A 22317-nucleotide genomic window follows, 5' to 3' on the forward strand; every position below is an offset into this window, starting at 1 on the left:
TATCCTATCTCCAAATACAGTCACAATTTGAATTAGGACCTCAACATTTTGGAGTGACACAACTCAGACCACAACCTTTCATGTTTTGGTTCCCGAAATTCATGTCTTCTCACATGTAATATATATTCAGGCCATCCCAGCAGCCACAAAAGTCTTAGCCCATTCCAGCTTCAACTCTAAGTAAGTAATCTCCTCTAAATATCATCTAACTTAGGTACAGGTGAGCTGTGAGCAATATTCATCCAGAGGTAAAATTATTTTCCAGGGGTAAACCTGTGAAACCTGGCAAGTTATCTGCTTCCAAAATGCTATATGTAGGAGAGGCACTGGATTGACGTTCCCATTCTAGATGGGAGAAACTAGAAAGAAGAAAGGAGTCTTGGGTCTCAAGCAAGTCTGAGGGCAGAAAAAATTCCATTAGATTTTTAAGGCTCAAGAATAATTCTCTTCTTCTGTGCCTAGCAGAGTGGCTCTACCTTCTGAGCCAACCAGGTTGGCTATCCCAGCCCCTCGGCCCTGGGTATAGCCACAGCAGCTTGGACCTCTGTAACTGAGGAAAAGAGAGTCCCACCCCATAGTGGGTGGCAGACGTAGCCCTGAGGACCTCCAAATTAATTGCCTTCAGGATATTCCTTCTCTTTCTTGAAGGATAACACATGTGTGTAGCCAGATAGCTCTACTGGCCAGGCCTGTAGAATCTCAAAGGGCCACCAGCCTTCATTTCATCCTGTCTCAGTTTAGTCTAAACTGGCAGTGTTTCCACTGATAATAAATTCTCAAAAACTTCATTGGTTTCCCATGAAATGCACAGAAGGCCAACCCTTCAAGCAAGAGGGTCCTCTACAGCTCTTCCCTGGGTAAGCAAAGCTCCATTCCTGGTTTCTGCTGAAATGGCTGAGTTGAAATCGCTCATAATCTGTGTAGCGTGTGCCTGTCCAGCCAGACCCCTGATGTTCCCTCCAATCACACTTTCTCATTTTTTGTAACATGGATAGAATGTGAACTTTCCAGATCTTTAAGATCTAGATCCTTCTGCTTAACAATCCTTCTTCAATTTCTCTCTCTGCTCTTGCATTTTACTATAAGCAGCAAGGACAGACCAGGTTGTGCTTCAACACTTTGCACGGACATCTCATCAGCTAAATACCCAAATCTATCACTTACAAGTTCTACCTTCCACAAAACACTGGAACACAATCTGACCAAATTCTCTCCTACTTTATAAAGAAAGGATCCAATTCCTCCACTTCTAATAACGTGTTCCTCATTTCTGTCTGAGACCTCACCAGAAGTACCTTTAATATTCATATTTTTACCACCTTTCTATTCACAATGATACCTGTATTCTCTCAGATGATAGAAGCTCTCTCTCCAGCCTCCTCTCTTTTTCCCAAGCCCTCAGCATACACCTTTACCATCCATATTTCCACCAACAGTCTTCTCAAAGCAACCTCAGCTTTTTCTAGCATGTGCCTCAGGACATTTCCACCTCCACCCATTAGCCACTTCCAAAGCCACTTGCACATGTTTACATAGAAATGGCAAATACACATATGAAAAGATGCTTAATTTCATCGGTAATTGCAGAATTGCAAATCAAAGCCACATTTCACACTCACTGAAATAAAAAGTCTTTATCAAGTGTTGACAGGAATTGGGACAATGGCAGCTTTCATATGGTTTATATAAACTGGTGCAATTGCTTTGTGACAGGAGTATCAAAGTTTATGATGCACCTTACTTATGAACTGGCATTTCTGCCACCTCTGAGTATATTCCTCCAATATAATCTTGCAAATATACACCAAGAGATAGGAATTTGGTTAGAGCACATGAAATTTCTAAATCTGTACCATTCCAGTTTATAAAAATGCCTATTTCATGTCGTTCAACCTAACAGAAGACATTAACAGCAGTCACATTCAAAAATGCAGAAAGTCAAACAAATCAAATAAAACCTGGAAACTACCCTGAATATCCATAAATGAGAGGAGGATAAATGGTGTATATGTGTGTCATAATAGAGTTCTCTACTGCAGTAAAAAAGAACACACTGTAGATATACCCAATAACATGAGTGAATCTTAAAAACATAATGTTGAGACAGAAAATCATGTCATTGGTACATACATGTGCAGCAGGCACACGTTATAATCTTTTTTATAAAAAGTTCAAAAATTTGGAAAGCCAAAGCATGTGTTTTTTAGGAATAAATACGCAAAAACTATAAAGAACAAGATGGGGCCTCTGAAGGAGAAAAGATTTGTTTGCAGATATCACACAGAGGCTTCACAGCTGTCACTGGAAAGACATAGTAAGTACTGTCTTTTATAAGAAGGTACTACTTATTATTACTACTATTGTATTAAGTAATAATTATTATTAACATTTTATTACTTATTGTTATTACTATTATTATTATGAAAAGATTCAAGTTGTTTCTGTCTGTAAGGTATTTTTCATAAGCATAAAGTAAACCTAACATTAAATAAAACTAATCTAATTTCATCATAATTATAGCAAATATTTGAAACACTGTCCAAGGAATATACTGAGAAGTATAATAAAGATGATGACAATGATTTTGGTAAATATGTTAAGAAGATGAAAAGTACAGCATGCAGAATGTGGTCAATAATATTTTAATAACACTGTGTGGTGACAGATGGTGACAACATTTGTCATGGTGAGCACTGAGTAATGTAACAGAACTGTCAAATCACTACATTGTACACCTGAAATTAATATAACACTGTAGGTCAACTATACTTCAAAAATAAAACTTTTTAAGTTGTTAATGGTTTTGATGGATCTAACATTATTGGTTGAACACTTACTATGTTCCAGATGTTTTGGCATTTCATACATGTATGTGTATGCATATATATACACACACCCACAAAATTCTACAGGGAACTACAACCACTGTTACTACTCACAGATGAGAAAGTATAAACTCATAGTTACATGTTCTGACTGTAAGATAAATAATGAATGACAGCTAAGGTCTGACTGTGTTTAAAGTCCATACCTTTACTCCACACACAGACCTTCCTGTGAGATGCAGAAGAAAACTCTGGACCTCAGGTTTTCATACTTGGAATCCAGAGTTCCCTACCATGTCCTAGCATGTGAAAGGTAAGAACAGGATCTCCCGTTACTTGGTTGCTATTCAGGGAAAGGTGACCTGCCCTTTTAGTTTCCAAATAATGGCAATAAACACAGAGAACGGACAAGTTTCCATCATTAAAAGACTTCTGTTAAATGATTTAAAGCCTCATACTTGTACGATGCAAACCAACTTCAAGATTTAACCAGCAAATCACAACAGGAATCCCAGCTATTTTTAAAATATTTTTTCACGCCACTTATGCTATTGGTCAAAAGTAAATCTGTGGTCCACTTTGCTCATGTGATGTTGGGGTTGGGGGGTAGGGGCAGGGTGGGTGGGGAGACAGTCTAGTTCACCTGCTGGTCTGCAAAAGTAAATTAGAAGTAAGGCTCCACTTTTAGGCTGCAAGGCAAAGGGGAAGCTTCATAAGATGCCATCTTCAAGTCCCTCAATGAGCAGGAAGAAACAGATCTGAGGGCACAGGGAAAATGCAGACTGATTCCTTCCTTCAGAATACCCCATTAAAGGTGATAATGGCACCCTGGAGTTTCCTCCCAAGGTGATATATCTGTCCCCTTCACTTCACTTCACCGGCTTTTGGTTTCTGAGAATTATATATGAACTTCTAAGATGTGCAGTTAGTGAAAGACAGAAGTGGCAGCTTTGATCATCTCAAACCTAAAAATAATGATCAGGACTCAAAAGGGATAAATGGTTTCTGTAAAGATATAAATAAAGTAGCTATAAATGAACAAGGCAGAGAACAATGAGAAAACCCTTTGGGGAAATGAGGAAAGCATCTTCCTTTTCTACAGTAAACATGATTAGATTTCCTGTACAACAGAGATAGCATCTCAGGGCTAGAGAAGCCTCACGTCCAGGAATCACAGATCACATAGGTATGGAGCCTTCATTTATAGATGAGAGAGGGTAAGCACAGGAGAAGGAAGTGGTTTCCCCATGACACAAAGCTGGTTCAGAAAGTCCTGGCTTCTAGAACAGTGCTTTCCCTCCTTGATCTCTCGGGTTTATACCTAACTAAGATGGCAGCAGAGAGAATACGATATTGTATTATCACATACTTTTGGTGAACTGCATGCTGTATATTTCATTTGATTCCTTCCCTTAAAAGGTCACAAAATTCTTTCCTTTAATACATTTCTATGGGTACAAAATATTCCATTGTGTGGCTGTACCACAACTTAAGCAATCATACTTGCATACTTTCTGTTTATTTCCAATGTTTTTCTACCATAAATAACACTAACACCTTTATACATATTTACTTGCACATCCTTGAAGAAAATTCTTAGATTGAATGGCTGGGTCAATGTTTAGGCACATTTGATAATTACTGCCAGATTGCCATGAAAATGTTTACTCTTGTCTTCCTCCTACTAGGATATATGAGTGCCTGTGTTCCTCAACTCTTATTAAATGAAAATGGAAAGTTATTATAATTGGTAATGCTTTGGTCACTAGTTATTTGGAATGTTTCATTACACTGTGTTTTGAACCTTGATACTTGTGGAATTGTCTTTTCTTATGAACTTTGCAATTTTATATTTTAGAGAATTTTATATATTTCTTAGTATTTTTTAAAGGACACTTAACATATTAAAATAGTCATCCATCCTGTTGTCCCCAGATTGTCCCTTGCCTTTTAATTGTATTCATCTTGTGTTTTGCTATGTGAACTTGCTTGTTTTATGCAGTAAAATGTTGGGTGTTGTTTTTGTTATCAAGTTTTCATAAGCTTCTACCTATTCTCAATTCCTTTACGAGAATACCTAATACTATAAAGATGGCAGATTTTCCCCCAAATTAACAGATTCATTAAAAAAAATGGTCAATAAAAAATTCATGTGAATTTTTATTCCTAACTTGATAAAAAGGTTTCAAAGTTCACCTGGAGACATAAATGGATAGTGTTAGCCAGACATTTAGGAGAAGGAACAATAATGAGAGGTGATTTGCAATACTAGGTTTTAAGGTGTGTCACTCACATGAGATCAGCTGGTAGATCACCAGCTCAGGGCAGGTCAGGAAAGAAAGGCCCAAGAAAGACCCTCTGTGTCTGTGTGTTTGTGTATGTATGTATGCATATATGTATCTATTTATTTCTTCATGGGTCATCTAAGTCAGATAGATTGGTCTATAAATGTTTGGGATAGTTGACAAATCACATCAGGTCTATGAGGTTTCTTTTTTTTTTTTTTTTTTTATTTATGATAGTCACAGAGAGAGAAAGAGAGAGAGGCAGAGACACAGGCAGAGGGAGAAGCAGGCTCCATGCACCGGGAGCCCGACGTGGGATTCGATCCCGGGTCTCCAGGATCGCGCCCTGGGCCAAAGACAGGCGCCAAACCGCTGCGCCACCCAGGGATCCCCTCTATGAGGTTTCTAAGGTCATTTGTTAGTGAGTTAAAGAAACTAAAGTTATTAAAAAGAAATGAAGAGTAAAATGGAAAATGTATTGCTGAGATGAAAAAGCATTTGGTGTATAATTAATAATTATACACCCAAACTGGGAGTTGTGCAAATACCCTTCAATAGAAGACTAAATTATGGTATATTCACCAGTAGAATACTACATAGCAATAAGCACAAGTAAACTACAAATACATATGACAGTATGAATGAATCTCATGAATATTCTTCTGAGCAAAATAAGATAGACACAGAGAGAAAATAGTGATGAATCCAATTATACAAAGTTCAAAATCAGGCAAAACTATTCTACAGTGTTAGAAGCAGGAGAGTCTTCGTCACTGAGCAGGAAAACAGTGACGAAAAAGAGTAAAGCTGAGGAACTGGTAACATTGTTTCCTGATCTGGGTGCTAGTTATATAGATGTACTCAATTTGTGAAAATCCATTGAAGTATACACTTTTGATTTATGTATGACATGGTTCAATAAAAAGCAAAAAATATAGTATGAATAGTAAAATCCTATGTAATTAGATAAACTGCAAATACACTGAAAGATAATCACAAGAAATATTACCAATAGTTACCTCTGAGTGGTAAAATTTCATAAATGCAATTTTTAAAAAATGTACTTTTGGGTGTTTTTTCCCTTCTACAATAAACAGTTTGAAAAATTAAACAAATGCCCATTAAGCATATGTACGAGGATAGTCTCCTCAATGCTATTTACAATAGAAAATTTGTTTAAGCAACAGAAATATTTAATGTTGGATCCCTGGGTGGCTCAGTGGTTTAGCGCCTGCCTTCAGCCCAGGGCATGATCCTGGAGTCCCGGGATCAAGTCCCACATCAGGCTCCCTGCATGGAGCCTGCTTCTCCCTCTGCCTGTGTCTCTGCCTCTCTCTCTGTGTCTCTCATGAATAAATAAATAAAATCTTTAATAAAAAAAAAAAAGAAAAAGAAATATTTAATGTTAGACCACTGGTTAAATTTGCTATGATATATCTCTGCTAGGATACTAACATGCTATAAAAATGACATATTTTTAAAATATGATATATTACTGACATGGAAAAATATTCACAACATATTTATGAATGAAACATTACAGACTGAAGAACAATATTAAGTGATCTCGTTCTGTTATTCTAAAAAAAAGAGTGTGTGAATTCCATTAAAAAGAATAGAATAATAAATCATATGCCAAATGTTCACAGTTGTTATTATTTCCGGGTTATTGGATTTCTTATAAATTTTAGTTATTTTTTAATGTTTTTTTCATGTTTTCCAATTTTCCCACAATGAACATGGATTACTTTCTTGATGAAAAATAAATGTTATTTTGAACACTAATAAAAGCCAGTAATAACTTTACAAGAGTAGCTCAAGTTTATAATATAATAAATGGTCTTGACATTACAAGAGGATCACAATAACTAAAATGTCAAAGGAGAAGCCTGATATTATCATATTCGAGGGGACAGCCTGAAAACTGTTCACTACTCAATTATATTTTATTTCACATCAGTTTATAGCTGCAAAGACCCTAAAACAAGAAGAGATACAATACCAATCACTAGGGCAGCCTGGGTGGTTCAGCGGTTTAGTGCCGTCTTCAGCTCAGGGCTTGATCCTGGAGACCCGGGACTGAGTCCCATGTCAGGCTCCCTGCATGGAGCCTGCTTCTCCCTCTGCCTGTGTCTCTGCCTCTCTGTCTCCCTCTCTCTCTGTGTATCTCTTGAATAAATAAAATCTTTAAAAAAAAATTTAAAAAATACCAATCACTAAAAAAAAAAAAAAAAAAAATCCCATTTTTTGTCAAGGTCATGAAATAATGCCTGATAGATACTCTATTAACTTCAGCTGATAAATAACTAATATCAATTCAGTTTCCTATTATTTTCTAAGAATCAAAGCATTATATCTTGAGACTTGGAAAACTTTCAAAAACCTGATGATGAGCAAAGGATAATTAGAAAATTCAGTGTTTATTACAAAAATGGGTAAACCCTTTCAATCTCAATAGGCCAAAAAATTAAAAGTTCAGCCTGAGGCCATATATAAACAGTATAATTATCAAAACTTGGAGAACAGAAAACCCACCTATAAAAGAGTTGGGGTCTTACTTATGAAACCATGCAACCCATTCAAGACTGAACTGTGTTTTAATTCTGTGCTTGGTCAAATTTAATTACAGCAGCTTAGAAAAGAACCAAAACAAACTCTCATCATACTCAGCCTCCATTTGAAGGTTTACCATGTGACACAAATAGCAGTGTGTTCACATGCATTTCCCCAACTTTCACAAGACATTATGGGAGAGGTGTTTTATTGCCAGCATTAGAGAAAAAGTGACTTGCATCAGCCACCCTGGAAGCAAACCAGAAGGTAGGTTATAACAAAGTGGTAGAAGCCTGACAGCAGTTGTTCATGAGTGATTTTTATATTTTCAAAGTTCTCTACAGCGATAAATGACTCAGAACTTTAAAGTTAGAAGACCTCAAAAAAAAAAAAAAAAAAAGAAGACCTCAAAAAAGGTAGAATTGTCTATATTATTCCTGGCTAGAATAACAAACATGAGGAAGGACACTGACACTTCTACAGGAAAATGGTCAGTACATACCTTACAAATGAAAAGAAAAAAAAGGAACTCCAAAGATATTAAGTACATACATAATGGAAAGTTCATCATAAAAGGTCAGTGTTTACACAAGTGACATTCTAGAAAGATACTTAGAACAGAAATATCAAGGACAAATGGTTGAACGAGATTTTATAAACCCACAGTCTGTGTGTTTATGTATGTGTGTGATATCATGAACCTAATAGAAAAGTAAAAAGATTAACTTGCAAAGTCCAGAGTCCTAAAGGTGATAAAAAGTAAGTACTGCTGGAGCTTCCCTCTTCAGCCATGACTAGATGTTGACTAGAACTGAAAAGAAATTTCTTATTCCTCCAAAAAAATCTAAGTGTTAGGACTCTCATTTAAGGCACTTGCTATCAGGGAAAAAAGAAAAAAAAAAAACTTCCACCTGGGAAGAAAGAAAACAACACACACATGAGATGTACCTTTCATTGTGTCTATTCTTTGAAGGAGGTGGTACTTAGACTATAGAACTCACTGACCTTCATTACTTCAGCTTCAAGATTGCTATCCCTACTAGACAGCCTGCTTCTCTGAGACTCATCATTTACCTATAGACAGGAATGGCCTAGAGCAGACTCAATTACAACACTAGGCCACAACTGGTTGGACCAGAGATGGCAGGATGCTATTAACATTCAGCTAGGATATGTTGATCTTGGTGGCCTGCTACAATCCCACCTGAAAATGCCACCAAATGGCTTTTACAGTGAAGATGTATTATTGGCCTTTTTGCAGCTTAAACAATATCTAGGCTGACTTCTAGTCTGAATCTGTTGTGTGAAAGTCAACATTTCCCCCTTCTCATTCTGGAAATAATTCAAAAAGCAATAAGGAAAATGAGAAACAAAATGTAAATTTCATTTCAGCTAAGCCAAGAGACAATTAAAACTACAGATACCAAATGTAAATGGAAAGGCATCTAAAATAAAGGAAATTAAGTTGGAAAAATTAAACTCCTTTGGATGGTGAATAATGAAAAAGAAAAAAACTCAAATGATATAAAAACACTAGAAGATAAAATAAATGAGCAAGAAAGGCAAGTAAGCAAGTAAATCTCTCACTGTAAGATATGTGATAAAGCAATGGAGTGACCAAATACTTTTAAGATATTAAAAACTTAATGATCAAATCACACCTATGAATGAATAAATAGGAAAAATATCAAAGTAACACAAAATGACAAAATGTGAATTGACAGGGCTTTGGAAATAGGCGGGGGAAAATAACAACCATTGCAGAAATTATGCCAAGAAGGCATACCAGGTAGCTGAGAAACTAGTGGAATAAAGTGGGGGAAAGATATGAGGAAGGGGACCAAAGTGAAATAGTAAGACAGATTGTGGAGAATACTGCAGATATGGAGGGAAAAAGAAGAGACCCTAAAGAAAGGAAATGAAAATACTGGAACAAATACATAAGCAATTCCTGAAAATTTTGAGACTATATTGGGTCCCAAGGAAAACTGATCTTTTAAATTAAAAAAAAAAAAAGTCTTCTTAGAGGGGAGAGAGAGAAAGGGGAGGGGCAGAGGGAGACAGAATCTCAAGCAGACTCCCTGCTGAGCACAGAGCCTGATACAGGGCTCAATCTCACCACCCTGAGATCATGACCTGAGCCAAAATGAAGAATCAGACACTTAACCAACTGAACCACCCAGATGCCCTTAGACTTTTAAATTTTTTTAAGCTACAAAAATAATGAGTAACATAAACATACTTCATACACCAACAGAATAATTCCAAAATGCATAACTAACCTAACGGTAAAAAAATAAAATAAAATCATAAAGGTAACAAAAGAAAATGAAACAAAATTTTTTCATAATCTCTGAGTGAGAAAAGCATTCCTCAATATGACACGAAATTCAGAAACCATTGAAAATAATGGATAAATTCAATATAAAATTTGAAATATCTGCATAACAAAGAACCAAAACATTATGAGCAGAGTTAGGTGACAAAAATGAAAAAAAATGGCAACCTACATCAAAGACAAAAAGATAATTTCCCTCAATATAAAAACTTTGACAAGTGCATAAGAAAAAAGAGCAAAAACCTAACAGAAAAATGGACAAGGAGAGTAATAAAAATCAGAAGAAACAGAATGCCCAGAAAGAACTATAAATGGCTCATAAACCTATCAAACACATAAAAAGACAAATACAAATTGAAAGACTTTTTTTTCACCTATCAGATTTGCAAAGATTCAAAAGCTTAGTAATCACAGGATGTTGGTAAGGCTGTGAGGAAATGGGCACTCTCATACATTGCTGTTAGGATCATAAGTGTACCATCTCTATGGATGGCAACTTGCCAATACTTATCAATATTATAGGGAAGTAGACAGATATCCTTTCATTCAGGAATTCCACCTCTAAGAATTTATCCTACAGAGGTAACACACATATATTTATGCAAAAATGACATATTTAGAAAGATCGTTAGAGAACCAAGTGAAAAATAATGATGGGATAGCCATACAATGGAAAACCATGCATCTGGTAGGGAAAAATGAAGAAACTTTATGAACTGTTATGGAATTCTTCAAATATAGGGTTAAGTAAAGGTTGCACAATGATATGTACAAACAGCAAGGTGCAAAACAGTAGGTATACTATGCCATTATTTGTATAAAAAGAGAGGAATAAAATATAAGTTTCTAATGTATATACGTGTACACATACTTACTTGTATGTGCATAAATCACTCAAGAAAAATTCATAGGAAAAACCCAGTGGCATGAGTTACCTAAAGAAAAGGGCAACTATGGTCAGTGGTGTGAAGCATACTTTCAATGCTTTTGAAATTTTGAATGATTTAAATGTATTGTGTATTCAATATTTTAAATGTAAATATTTAATCTTAATTTATTTCATAAACAAAATATACTTTAAATATATCATATTTAATATAACTAATAATATAACAAAATAGATTGTATATAAACATATTATTATATATAAGTATAATATAAAAATAGTATAGTACAAATTAATTTATTTTTAATAAATTTTTAAAATTAAATTTAAATTTTATACACACACAGACACACACACACACAAACATAATGTTTTAAAAGAGATAAGCTGGGCAGCCCGGGTGGCTCAGGGGTTTAGCGCTGCCTTCAGCCCAGGGTGTGGTCCTGGAGACCCAGGATTGAGTCCCACATCAGGCTCCCTGCATGGAATGGAGCCTGCTTCTCCCTCTGCCTGTCTGTGCCTCTCTCTCTCTCTCTTTTTTTCTCTCTCTCTCTCTGTCTCTCATGAATAAATAAATTAAATCTTTTTTTTAAAAAAAGGGATAAGCTGATCAAGTTACCTCCATGCATAAAAATCCTTTCATCATTCCCTATAGCTTTGGGGATAACTTTGAGAGGGCTTTGCTTACCACCAAGGCCCTTGAAGACCTCATTCTAACCTGCTCTCTCTCTGGGCTTGACTTTGACCTTCCTTCTGGATCTCTATGAATCAACCACACCACTGAGTTACTTATCAGAACATATCCTTCTCTCTCTTGCCCTTACCCCTAAATGTGTTGGTCTTGCGTTATTGTCCCATAGATCCTTGAGGCTCTGCTCATTTTCATGGTCTGTTTTCTCTCTGTTTTTCAGTTTGGGCAAATTCTTTTGATCTGTACTCTTCTTGTTCACTGATCCTCTGTCATCTTCACTACAGTTTTTTGTTCATCCAGCAAGTATTTTTTCTTTCCATTGTTATATTTTTCAGTTCTATAATTTCTTTTTGGTTCTTTTTTATAACTCTCATTATTGCAATTTCCTATTTTTCATTTGTTTCAGGTGGATTTGTAATTATTTACTGAAGCACTTTTATAACGGCTGCTTTATTTTTTTTTTGTATATTTTTTCATTGGAGTTCGATTTGCCAACATATAGCATAACACCCAGTGCTCATGCTGCCAGGTGCCCCTCTCGGTGCCCGTCACCCAGTCACTCCAACCCCCCACTCACCTCCCCTTCTACTACCCCTTGTTCATTTCCCAGAGTTAGGAGTCTCTCATGTTCTGTGAATCTCACTGATATTTCCCACTCATTTTCTCTCCTTTCTCCTTTATTCCCTTTCACTATTTTTTTATATTCCCCAAATGAATGAGACCATATACTGTTTGTCCTTCTCCGATTGACTTATTTCACTCAGCATAATACCCTCCAGTTCCATCCACATCGAAGCAAATGGTGGGTATTTGTCGTTTCTAATGGCTGAGGAATATTCCATTGTATACATAGACCACATCTTCTTTATCCATTCATCTTTCAATGGACACCGAAGCTCCTTCCACAGTTTGGCTACTGTGGACATTGCTGCTAGAAACATTGGGGTACAGGTGTCCCGGCGTTTCACTGCATCTGTATCTTTGGGGTAAATCCCCAGCAGTGCAATTGCTGGCTCATAGGGCAGGTCTATTTTTAACTCTCTGAGGAACGTGCACACAGTTTTCCCGAGTGGCTGCACCAGTTCACATTCCCATCAACAGTGCAAGAGGGTTTCCCTTTCTCCACATCCTCTCCAACATATGTTGTTTCCTGTCTTGTTAACTTTCCCCATTCTCACTGGTGTGAGGTGGTATCTCATTGTGGTTTTGATTTGTATTTCCCTGACGGCAAGTGATGCGGAGCATTTTCTCATGTGCGTGTTGGCCATGTCTATGTCATCCCCTGTGAAATTTCTGTTCATGTCTTTTACCCATTTCATGATTGGATTGTTTGTTTCTTTGCTGTTGAGTTTAATAAGTTCTTTATAGATCTTGGATACCAGCCCTTTATCTGATAGGTCATTTGCCAATATCGTCTCCCATTCTGTAGGTTGTCTCTTAGTTTTGTTGACTGTTTCTTTTGCTGTGCAGAAGCTTTTTATCTTGATTAAGTCCCAATATTCATTTTTGCTTTTGTTTCCCTTGCCTTCATAGATGTATCTTGCAAGAAGTTTCCGTGGCCAAGTTCAAAAAGGGTGTTGCCTCTGTTTTCCTCTAGGATTTTGATGGATTCTTGTCTTGCATTTAGATATTTCATCCATTTTGAGTTTATCTTTGTGTATGGTGTAAGAGAATGGTCTAGTTTCATTCTTCTGCACGTCCAATTTCCCAGAACCATTTATTGAAGAGACTGTCCTTTTTCCAGTGGATATTCTTTCCTGCTTTGTTGAATATTAGTTGACCATAAAGTTGAGGTCCCATTTCTGGGTTCTCTATTCTGTTCCACTGATCTATGTGTCTGTTTTTGTGCCACTACCACACCGTCTTGATGATAATAGCTTTGTAGTACAACCTGAAATCCAGCATTGTAATGCCCCCAGCTATGGTTTTCTTTTTCAATATTCCTCTGGCTTTTGGGGGGTCTTTTCTGATTCCATACAAGTCTTAAGATTATTTGTTTCAATTCTCTGAAGAAAGTCCATGGTATTTTGACAGGGATTGCATTAAATGTGTAAATTGCCCTGGGCGGCAGTAACATTTTCACAATATTAATTCTTCCAATCCATGAGCATGGAATATTTTTCCATCTCTTTGTGTCTTCCTCAATTTCTTTCAGAAGTGTTCTATACTTTTTAGGGTATAGATCTTTTACCTCTTTGGTTAGGTTTATTCCTAGGTATCTTATGCTTTTGGGTGCAATTGTAAATGGAATTGACTCCTTTTTTTAAAAATTTTTTTTTATTATTTATTTATGATAGTCATACAGAGAGAGAGAGAGAGGCAGAGACACAGGCAGAGGGAGAAGCAGGCTCCATGCACCGGGAGCCTGACGTGGGACTCGATCCTGGGTCTCCAGGATCGTGCCCTGGGCCAAAGGCAGGCGCCAAACCGCTGCGCCACCCAGGGATCCCTGGAATTGACTCCTTAATTTCCCTTTCTTCAGTTTCATTGTTAGTGTATAGAAATGCCACTGATTTCTGGGCATTGGTTTTTTATCCTGCCACACTGCCGAACTGCTGTGTGAGTTCTAGCAATCTTGGGGTGGAGCCTTTTGGGTTTTCTACATACAGTATCATGTCACCTACGAAGAGGGAAAGTTTGACTTCTTCTTTGCCAATTTGAATGCCTTTTATTTCTTTTTGTTGCCTGATTGCTGAGGCTAAGACTTCTAGTACTATGTTGAATAGCAGTGGTGAGAGTGGACATCCCTGTCGTGTTCCTGATCTTAGGGGAAAGGCTCCCAGTGCTTCCCCATTGAGAATGATATTTGCTGTGGGCTTTTTGTTGATGGCTTTTAAGATGCCGAGGAATGTTCCCTCTATCCCTACACTCTGAAGAGTCTTGATCAGGAATGCTGTATTTTGTCAAATCCTTTCTCTGCATCTATTGAGAGGATCATCTGGTTCTTGTTTTTTCTCTTGTTGATATGATCTATCATGTTGATTGCTTTACAAGTGTTGAGCCAGCCTTGCATCCCAGGGATAAATCCCACTTGGTCATGGTGAATAATCTTCTTAATGTACTGTTGGATCCTATTGGCTTGTATCTTGATGAGAATTTTTGCATCTGTGTTCATCAGGGATATTGGTTTATAATTCTCATTTTTGGTGGGGTCTTTGGTTTTGGAATCAAGGTGATGCTGGCCTCGTAGAACGAGTTTGGAAGTATTCCATCTCTTTCTATCTTTTGGAACAGCTTTAGTAGAATAGGTATTGTTTCTTCTTTAAACGTTTGATAAAATTCCCCCGGAAAGCCATCTGGCCCTGGACTTTTGTGTCTCGGGAGGTTTTTGGTGACTGCTTCAATTTCTTCCTGGGTATTGGCCTGTTCAGGTTTTCTACTTCTTCCTGCTCCAGTTTTGGTAGTTTGTGGTTTTCCAAAAATGCATCCATTTCTTCTAGTTGTCTAATTTATTGGTGTATAGCTGCTCATAATGTTTTTTAAATCGTTTGTATTTCCTTGGTATTGGTGGTGATCTCTCTTTTTTCGTGATTTTATTAATTAGAGTCTTTTCTATTTTGTTTTTAATAAAGTTGGCTAATGGTTTATCTATCTTATTAACTCTTTCAAAGAACCAACTCCTGGTTTTGTTGATCTGTTCTACAGTTCTTCTGGTCTCTATTTCATTGAGTTCTGCTCGAATCTTTATTAACTCTCTTCTTCTGCCGGGTGTAGGTTTTATTTTGTTCTTTCTCCAGTTCCTTTAGGTGCAAGGTTAGCTGCTGTATTTGAGTTTTTTCCAATTTTTTGAGGGATGCTTGTATTGCGGTGTATTTCCCTCTTAGGACTGCTTTTTCTGTATCCCAAAGATTTTGAATGGTTGTATCTTCATTTTCATTAGTTTCCATGAATCTTTTAAGTTCTTTTTTTTTTTTTTTAAGAAAATGGAAGCCTGCTCTTATTGTTGCACACATTGACGGACTTGTGATTGGAAGGGACAGTGACTTTAACATGATACTGGTGGTTAACGCAATGGAAACATGAAGGCAGGAGATGGCTTTGCAGGGACATGATGCCCTCATAAGTTAGGGAAACAGACTGCTAGCTGGCTGCCCTTTCATTTCATGTTCTTCACAAACTCCTCTCCCTTTTTGATGGAGGCCTTCAGCTCGGGGATGGCTTCTGCTATCATCTTCTCTTCAAAAGGGGAGATCTTGCCAATGCCTAGATTCTTCTCGATGTCCTTTTTCCCCAGCAGTAATGGTGTGGAGAAATAGGCACAGTCTGCTTCCTGGGATTTAACAAAGGAACATTCGACAACTCCTTCCTTCCCATTCATTGCATCCACAAGGGAGAAGACAAACCGAGCTCCAGCGTATGCCATGGACAGGGTGGCAGAGCCTGCTCCAGCTTTGGCCTTCACCACCTCCGTGCCAGCCTCCTGAATCCACCCAGTCACGGCTGTCAGCAGGTCCTGGGGAAGGTCCACCTTGGGGGTGCACTGAGAGATCAGGGGGATGATGGTCTTCCCGGCATGACCACCAATGACAGGAACATTGACTCGCGCGGGATCCAAACCCTTTAGTTCTGCAATGAAAGTGTTGGCCCTGAAATGTCCAGGGTCGTCACCCCGAAGATTTTATTGGGGTTGTAAGCTCTGTGTTTCTTGAAAAGCTCCGTTGCAATTGGGATGGTGGAGTTGACCGGATTTGAAATGACGCAGATCATGGCCTCGGGGCAATGCTGGGCACAGGCAGCAGTCAGGGTGGCCACAATTGAGGCCTTGGTGCTGAACAGGTCATCCCGTGTCATGCCTGGTTTTCTTGGGACTCCGGCTGGAATAACCACCGCATCGCAGCCTTTGAGGCAATCCGGCAGCTGCGCAGGTCCGAGGTGGCCTTTCACGGTTGCTCTGGTCTCGATGTGGCTCAGATCTGCGGCCACTCGGGGTGTATGAGCAATATCCAGAGGGTCAGGCGGCTCCCTAAGGGGCTGTTCTTCAGAAGCAGCACAAGGGGCTGCCCAATTCCTCCAGAAGCCCCAAGCACAGCTACTTTAGCATTGTTCTGGGCCGAGGTGCTGAAGCTGCGGCGGGCGAGGGCGCAGAGCATGTTGGTTGGAGCCGGCAGGGAGCCGAAGAGCAGGTGCAGGAGCCTGCGGCTGGCAGGTGACACCAACGACCTCCACCCTTTTAGTTCTTCTCTAATTTCCTGGTTGACCCTTTCATCTTTTAGCAGGATGATCTTTAACCTCCACGTGTTTGAATTTCTTCCAAATTTCATCTTGTGACTGAGTTCAAGTTTCAAAGAATTATGGTCTGAAAATACGCGAGGGACAATCCTAATCTTTTGGTATTGGTTGAGACCTGATTTGTGACCCAGTATGTGGTCTATTCTGGGGAAAGTTCCGTGTGCAATTGAGAAGAATGTGTATTCAGTTGTGTTTGGATGTAAGGTTCTGTAAATATCTCTGAAATCCATCTGGTCAGTGTATCATTTAAAGCTCTTATTTCTTTGGAGATGTTGTGCTTAGAAAATCTGTCATTTGCAGAAAGTGCTATATGAATTCTACCAGTATTAGTGTATTATTATCTAAGTATGTCTTTAGTTTGGTTATTAATTGATTGATATACTTGGCAGCTCCCACATTAGGGGCATAAATATTCATGATTGTTAGGTCCTCTTGTTGGATAGATTCTTTAAGTATGATATAGCGTACCTCTTCATCTCTTACTACAGACTTTGGGATAAACTTTAATTTATCTGATATGAGGATTGCTACCCCTGTTTTCTTTTGAGGACCATTTGAATGGTAAATGGTTCTCCACCCTTTCATTTTCGGGTTGTAGGTGTCCTTAGGTCTAAAATGAGTCTCTTGTAGACAGCAAATAGATGGATCTTGTTTTTTTATCCAGTCTGATACCCTGCGTCTTTTGATGGGATCATTAAGCCCATTCTCATTCAGAGTTACTATTGAAAGATATGAATTTAGTGTCATCGTAATACCTATTCAGTCCCTGTTTTTGTGGATTATTTCTTTGGGCATCCTCTTTCTTTTACAGAGTCCCCCTTAATATTTCTTGCAGAGCTGATTTGGTGGTCATATATTCTTTCAGTTTCTGCCTATCTTGGAAGCTCTTTATCTCTCCCTTTTATTCTGAATGAGAGCCTTGCTGGATAAAGTATTATTAACTGCATGTTCTTCTCATGCAGGACCCTGAATATATCCTGCCAGCCCTTTCTGGCCTGCCAAGTCTCTGTGGAGAGGTCTGTTCTTAATCTAATATTTCTCCCCATATAAGTTAGGGATCCCTTGTCTCTTGCTGCTTTAAGGATTTTCTCTTTATCTTTGGAATTTGCAAGTTTCACTATTAAATGTCGAGGTGTTGAACGGTTTTTATTTGTTTTAGGGTGGGGCCTATCTCCTGGATCTGAATGCCTGTTTCCCTCCCCAAGTTAGGGAAGTTCTCAGCTATGATTTGTTCAAATATGCTTTCTGGCCCTCTGTCCCTTTGGCACCCTCTGGAACCCCAATTAAACGTAGATTTTTTTCTTCTGAGACTGTCATTTATTTCCCTTAACCTTTCCTCATGGTCTTTTAATGGTTTTTCTCTTTTTTCCTCAGCTTCCTTCCTTGCCATCAACTTATCTTCTATGTCACTCACTCTTTCTTCTACCTCATTAACTCTCGTCGTTAGGACCTCCAGTTTGGTTTGCATCTCATTTAATTGATTTTTAATTTCGGCCTGATTAGATCTAAATTCTGCAGTCATGAAGTCTCTTTAATCCTTTATGCTTTTTTCCAGAGCCACCAGTAGCTTGATAATTGTGCTTCTGAATTGGCTTTCTGACATTGAATTGTAATCCAAATTTTGTAACTCTGTGGCAGAGAGTACTGTTTCTGATTCTTTCTTTTGTGGTGAGTTTCTTTCATTTTGCTCAGTGCAGAGTGGGTAAAAACTTCCTTTTATACTAGAAAAAGGAAGAGAAAAAAAAAAAAAACAAGGAGGGGTATCCTCTGGTTCTATATACTGTAAATCCCTCGACCTCCCCTGGAGCTTTCCAGCGCTGCTCAGCCAAGAACTTGCTCTTTCCCGTCCTTCCAGCTGGTGTTCTGGGGGAGGGGCCTGCTGTGCTGATTCTCAGATGTGTGCACCTGGGCGAGCTGCCCCGGCCCGTTGGGTGCTGGGCTCAGTGGCAGCTGTTTATCCTGTGAGGCCCCTGTTCCCTGGCAGCACTGCTCTGTCCCAGGCACAGGTGACACCAGGAGGAACAAACACACTGGCGGCGGCAGCTCCCCAGCTCTGGATTCAGCTCCCACAGTAACTACCACAGTCTCCCAGTCCGCACTGGCCTGGATGCTCCGGGAGCCGGGGGTGGAGGTAGAGGGGGTTGCTGATCTGCACAGCTCCGGGCCGCGGGGCGGCAGGAGAGTCCTCACTGTCCTGTGTCCTCCCCACCTCCGCCTGTCCCGGGGGGAGGCAGGATCGTGGGCTGGTTCCCCGGTGCCCTAGGATCCAGGGCCTGTGCTGCTGGAATCGCGCTCCCGGGGGGCGGCTCCCAAAGGCAGGAGGGCACAGACCCCTCTGCCGGGAGCCACCTCCTGAGCTGCTCCCAAGGCCATAAGGGATGCTTTAAAATTCTTGTCAGTTATTTCCAACATCCGATTAATCTTCACGTTAGTATCAGTTGTCTTCCTCACTCAAATTGTAATATTCCAGTTATTATGATGAGTGTTTTTCATTTGTACCCTGGAAATTTTGGCTACTATGTTAGGAGACTCCGGGTCCTATTTAGCTATTTTGTTATTATAATAGGTAGTCCTTCTATTTAGGTATATTTAGCACAAGGCCCTGTCCTACTTTTTTAGACTAAGGATCCAATGAAAATTTAATTTTCATAGTATTCAAAAATCCACTTGGCTTATCTAGTGCCACTGAGGCTCACACTGGTTCTTGCTGTGCTGCATGAAGGGGTGCACTGGGTTTCCTTAGACCAGAATGCCAGGTGCCTCTCAGTAGGGTAAGGAAAACTCCACCTGTGGAACTAAAGAGGCTTTCAGGGCTAAGCTGCCTAGTATGATAAAATTCTTCTCAGTATATCAAGGGGGAGAAAGGTATTAGCTCCATAGGGATGAAGAGGCTTCCTGGGCTGGGCACTTATGGTGGGGAGATACCCCCCAGCCTGTGGTGATATAGAGTGCTTCTCAACCCAGTTACTTGCTGCTCAGTGATAAAGGGGTCTCAGACCCAGCAGGGAAGGAGGGCACTTCCTATGTCCACTTGATCCTCCACTGATCCCAAACTCCCAATCTCCACTTGATTCCCAATCCCTACTTGGCTCCCAATTGATTTCCCTTGTGGGTGGTGTCACGTTCACCTGCTGTTGTTGTAAGACTCCTATTCCATCTGGGGAAGGAATGAGACTACCAAGAGGTTGGAGTCCAGGAAACATTGAGCCTGAGTCATTTTCTGCTGTTGATTTGGGTATCATAAGATGTCTTGCCACTACATTATTTCTCCAGTCCTGGGTGCCCAAATAATTTGCTTTTGCTTCTCTTCTTTCAAAATTCTCCTTTGGTTATTGTATTGGCCAGGGTTCTCCAAAGAAACAGAACCAACAGGATAAAGAGAAGAGGAAGAGAGAGATTTATTTTAAGGAACTGGGTCATGCAATGGCAGAGGCCAGACAATTCCAAGATCTGATGGGGGAGCCTGGCAGACGGGAGACTCAGAGAAGAGTTAGTTTGAGTCCAAACACAGTTTCCTGGCAGAATTTCTTGCTCTGGATGGAGCGGTGAGGGTGTCAGTCTTTATTCTGTTAAGGCCTTCAACTGATTGGATGGGGTCCACCCACATTATGGAGAGTGATCTACTTCACTCAAATTCCACATATTTAAAAAAAAAAAATTCCACATATTTAAATGTTAATCACTTCCAAAGGAACATACTCACAGAAACATCAAAATAATATTTGAACAAATATCTAGGCACTATGGCTCAGCCAAGCTGACACATAAAATTAGCCATCCAGTTCTGTTTTGTAATTATGCTCTCTTTTGTAGAGAGTCTGTAGTTCTCATAAACTTCCATCAGTTTTGTAAATTGTTCAGGCATTTTCTCTTCTGATAATATTTCTTTTTTTTATTATTCTTTTTTCTTTCTGGTGACCATAATCACCTGTGTTTGTCGGACCTTTTCACTGTACTCTTCATGTCTCAAATTCTTTCTTTTGATTTTATGTCCCGTTTCTCATATTTTACTCTGGATATTTTCCCAACTTAGGTCAGAATTCTTTGAGTGTTGATTCATTTTTCTCTTCATGTATTTTTAACCTATCATTAGACCGCTATTTTTTAAGTGGGCTCCATGCCCAATGTGGGGCTCAAACTCACAACCTTGAGATGAAGAGTCACATGCTCCACTGACTGAGCCAGCCAGGTGCCCCATAAACCTGTTTTTAAGTTTTTTAATTGGGCAATTTTTCAATTCTAAATTTTCCATTGCATTTTCTTACTTGTTCTAGATTTTTTTCTGTCTACATTTTCAATCTTTTCCTTTATCTCTTTGAATATAGTAACATAGTTATTTTTTAATCTGCCTGATAGCTCAGTATCTGGGAAATCTGTAGGTCTTTTTATATTTTCCCTTCCTTTCTGCTTGTTTTTATTCATTTCCTCTCATCTTCTCTTGTACCCAGTTATTTATTTATTTATCTATTTATTTGTGCATTGGTTTTGCAAAATTGAAGTCTATTTGTAGTTACTTTCCTCTACAGAGGATTCTTGTTTGTGTCAGGTGCCTTTAGTGCCAACAATCCAGGCATACATTCTCATCTCTAAGATTGAACTTCAACTTCAAAACTGAAACAACTGGTGGTGCCTAGTTGGCTGTCAGTTGACCAAATCTTTGGTCAAATTTGGTTTGACCAAATCAAACCAAATCTTGGTTTCAGCTCAGGTCATGATCTCGTGGTCATGAGATCAAGCCCTATCAGGTTCCACTCTTGGCATCGAGTCTGCTTCAGATTCTCTCTCCCTCTGCCCCTCCCCCCTCCCTCATGCACACACTGTCTCTTTCTAAAATAAATCAATAAAATCTTAAAAAAAAAAAAAAAAAACTGAAACAACTGGAATCTTAGCTGATGTTCCTGCACAGGCTTTCTTCATCCAATTCACCCTACTTCAAAGGTGGAGCTTTTGGAGATCTCAACACAAACTAAATGGTTTTGTCAGGCTCCTTTGGCAAGCCTCTAAATCCAATCTCCCTAATCCCAAGTAACTGTCAAAACTGCTGCTGTCACAAACTGTCACAAACTCACAAACTGGCAAATGGCCCAGGGGAAAGCTCCAAATGTTGGTTTCTCCTCCTTAGGCCATGGTCCCCCCAGGGCTCTGGTCCACTGATTCCTATCTTGTTAGCTAGCTCTCTCATGCTTTAAATGGATATATTTTATTATTTTTTCTACATATTTTATTCAGATTTTCCAGTTGTCCTCAGTAGAAGAGTAAGTCCCAATTGCCTGATCTGCCACTAACAGACATGTTCTTCAACTATCTTAAACAGGAGGAAATTATATGATTATGATGTATGGATTACCTAGCTCTGTACTCTAAATAAAAAGTACATAACAGCAAACATACCACAATTACTACAAACCAGGCAGTCTTTTTCTTCATTAGGAAGTGGGTACTAATATTAGCCTCATTTTTAAAAGAGAGAAACTAAAGCAAAGAGAAAGCAAATAACTTGCCCAAGAGCA

General features: G+C 39.0%; 1 protein-coding gene and 1 pseudogene across 8 annotated transcripts in view; both read right to left on the reverse strand.

The window, feature by feature from the left end:
- The window catches only part of MYRIP (myosin VIIA and Rab interacting protein), a 357362-nt gene that overhangs the window by 301352 nt on the left and 33693 nt on the right, over positions 1-22317 (reverse strand). The gene's annotated exons all lie outside the window — the stretch shown is intronic.
- Positions 15638-16384, reverse strand: LOC144294380 (malate dehydrogenase, mitochondrial pseudogene; annotated as a pseudogene).

Source organism: Canis aureus, chromosome 22 (assembly GCF_053574225.1).
Source record: "Canis aureus isolate CA01 chromosome 22, VMU_Caureus_v.1.0, whole genome shotgun sequence".
Classification (NCBI taxonomy): Eukaryota; Metazoa; Chordata; class Mammalia; order Carnivora; family Canidae; genus Canis; species Canis aureus.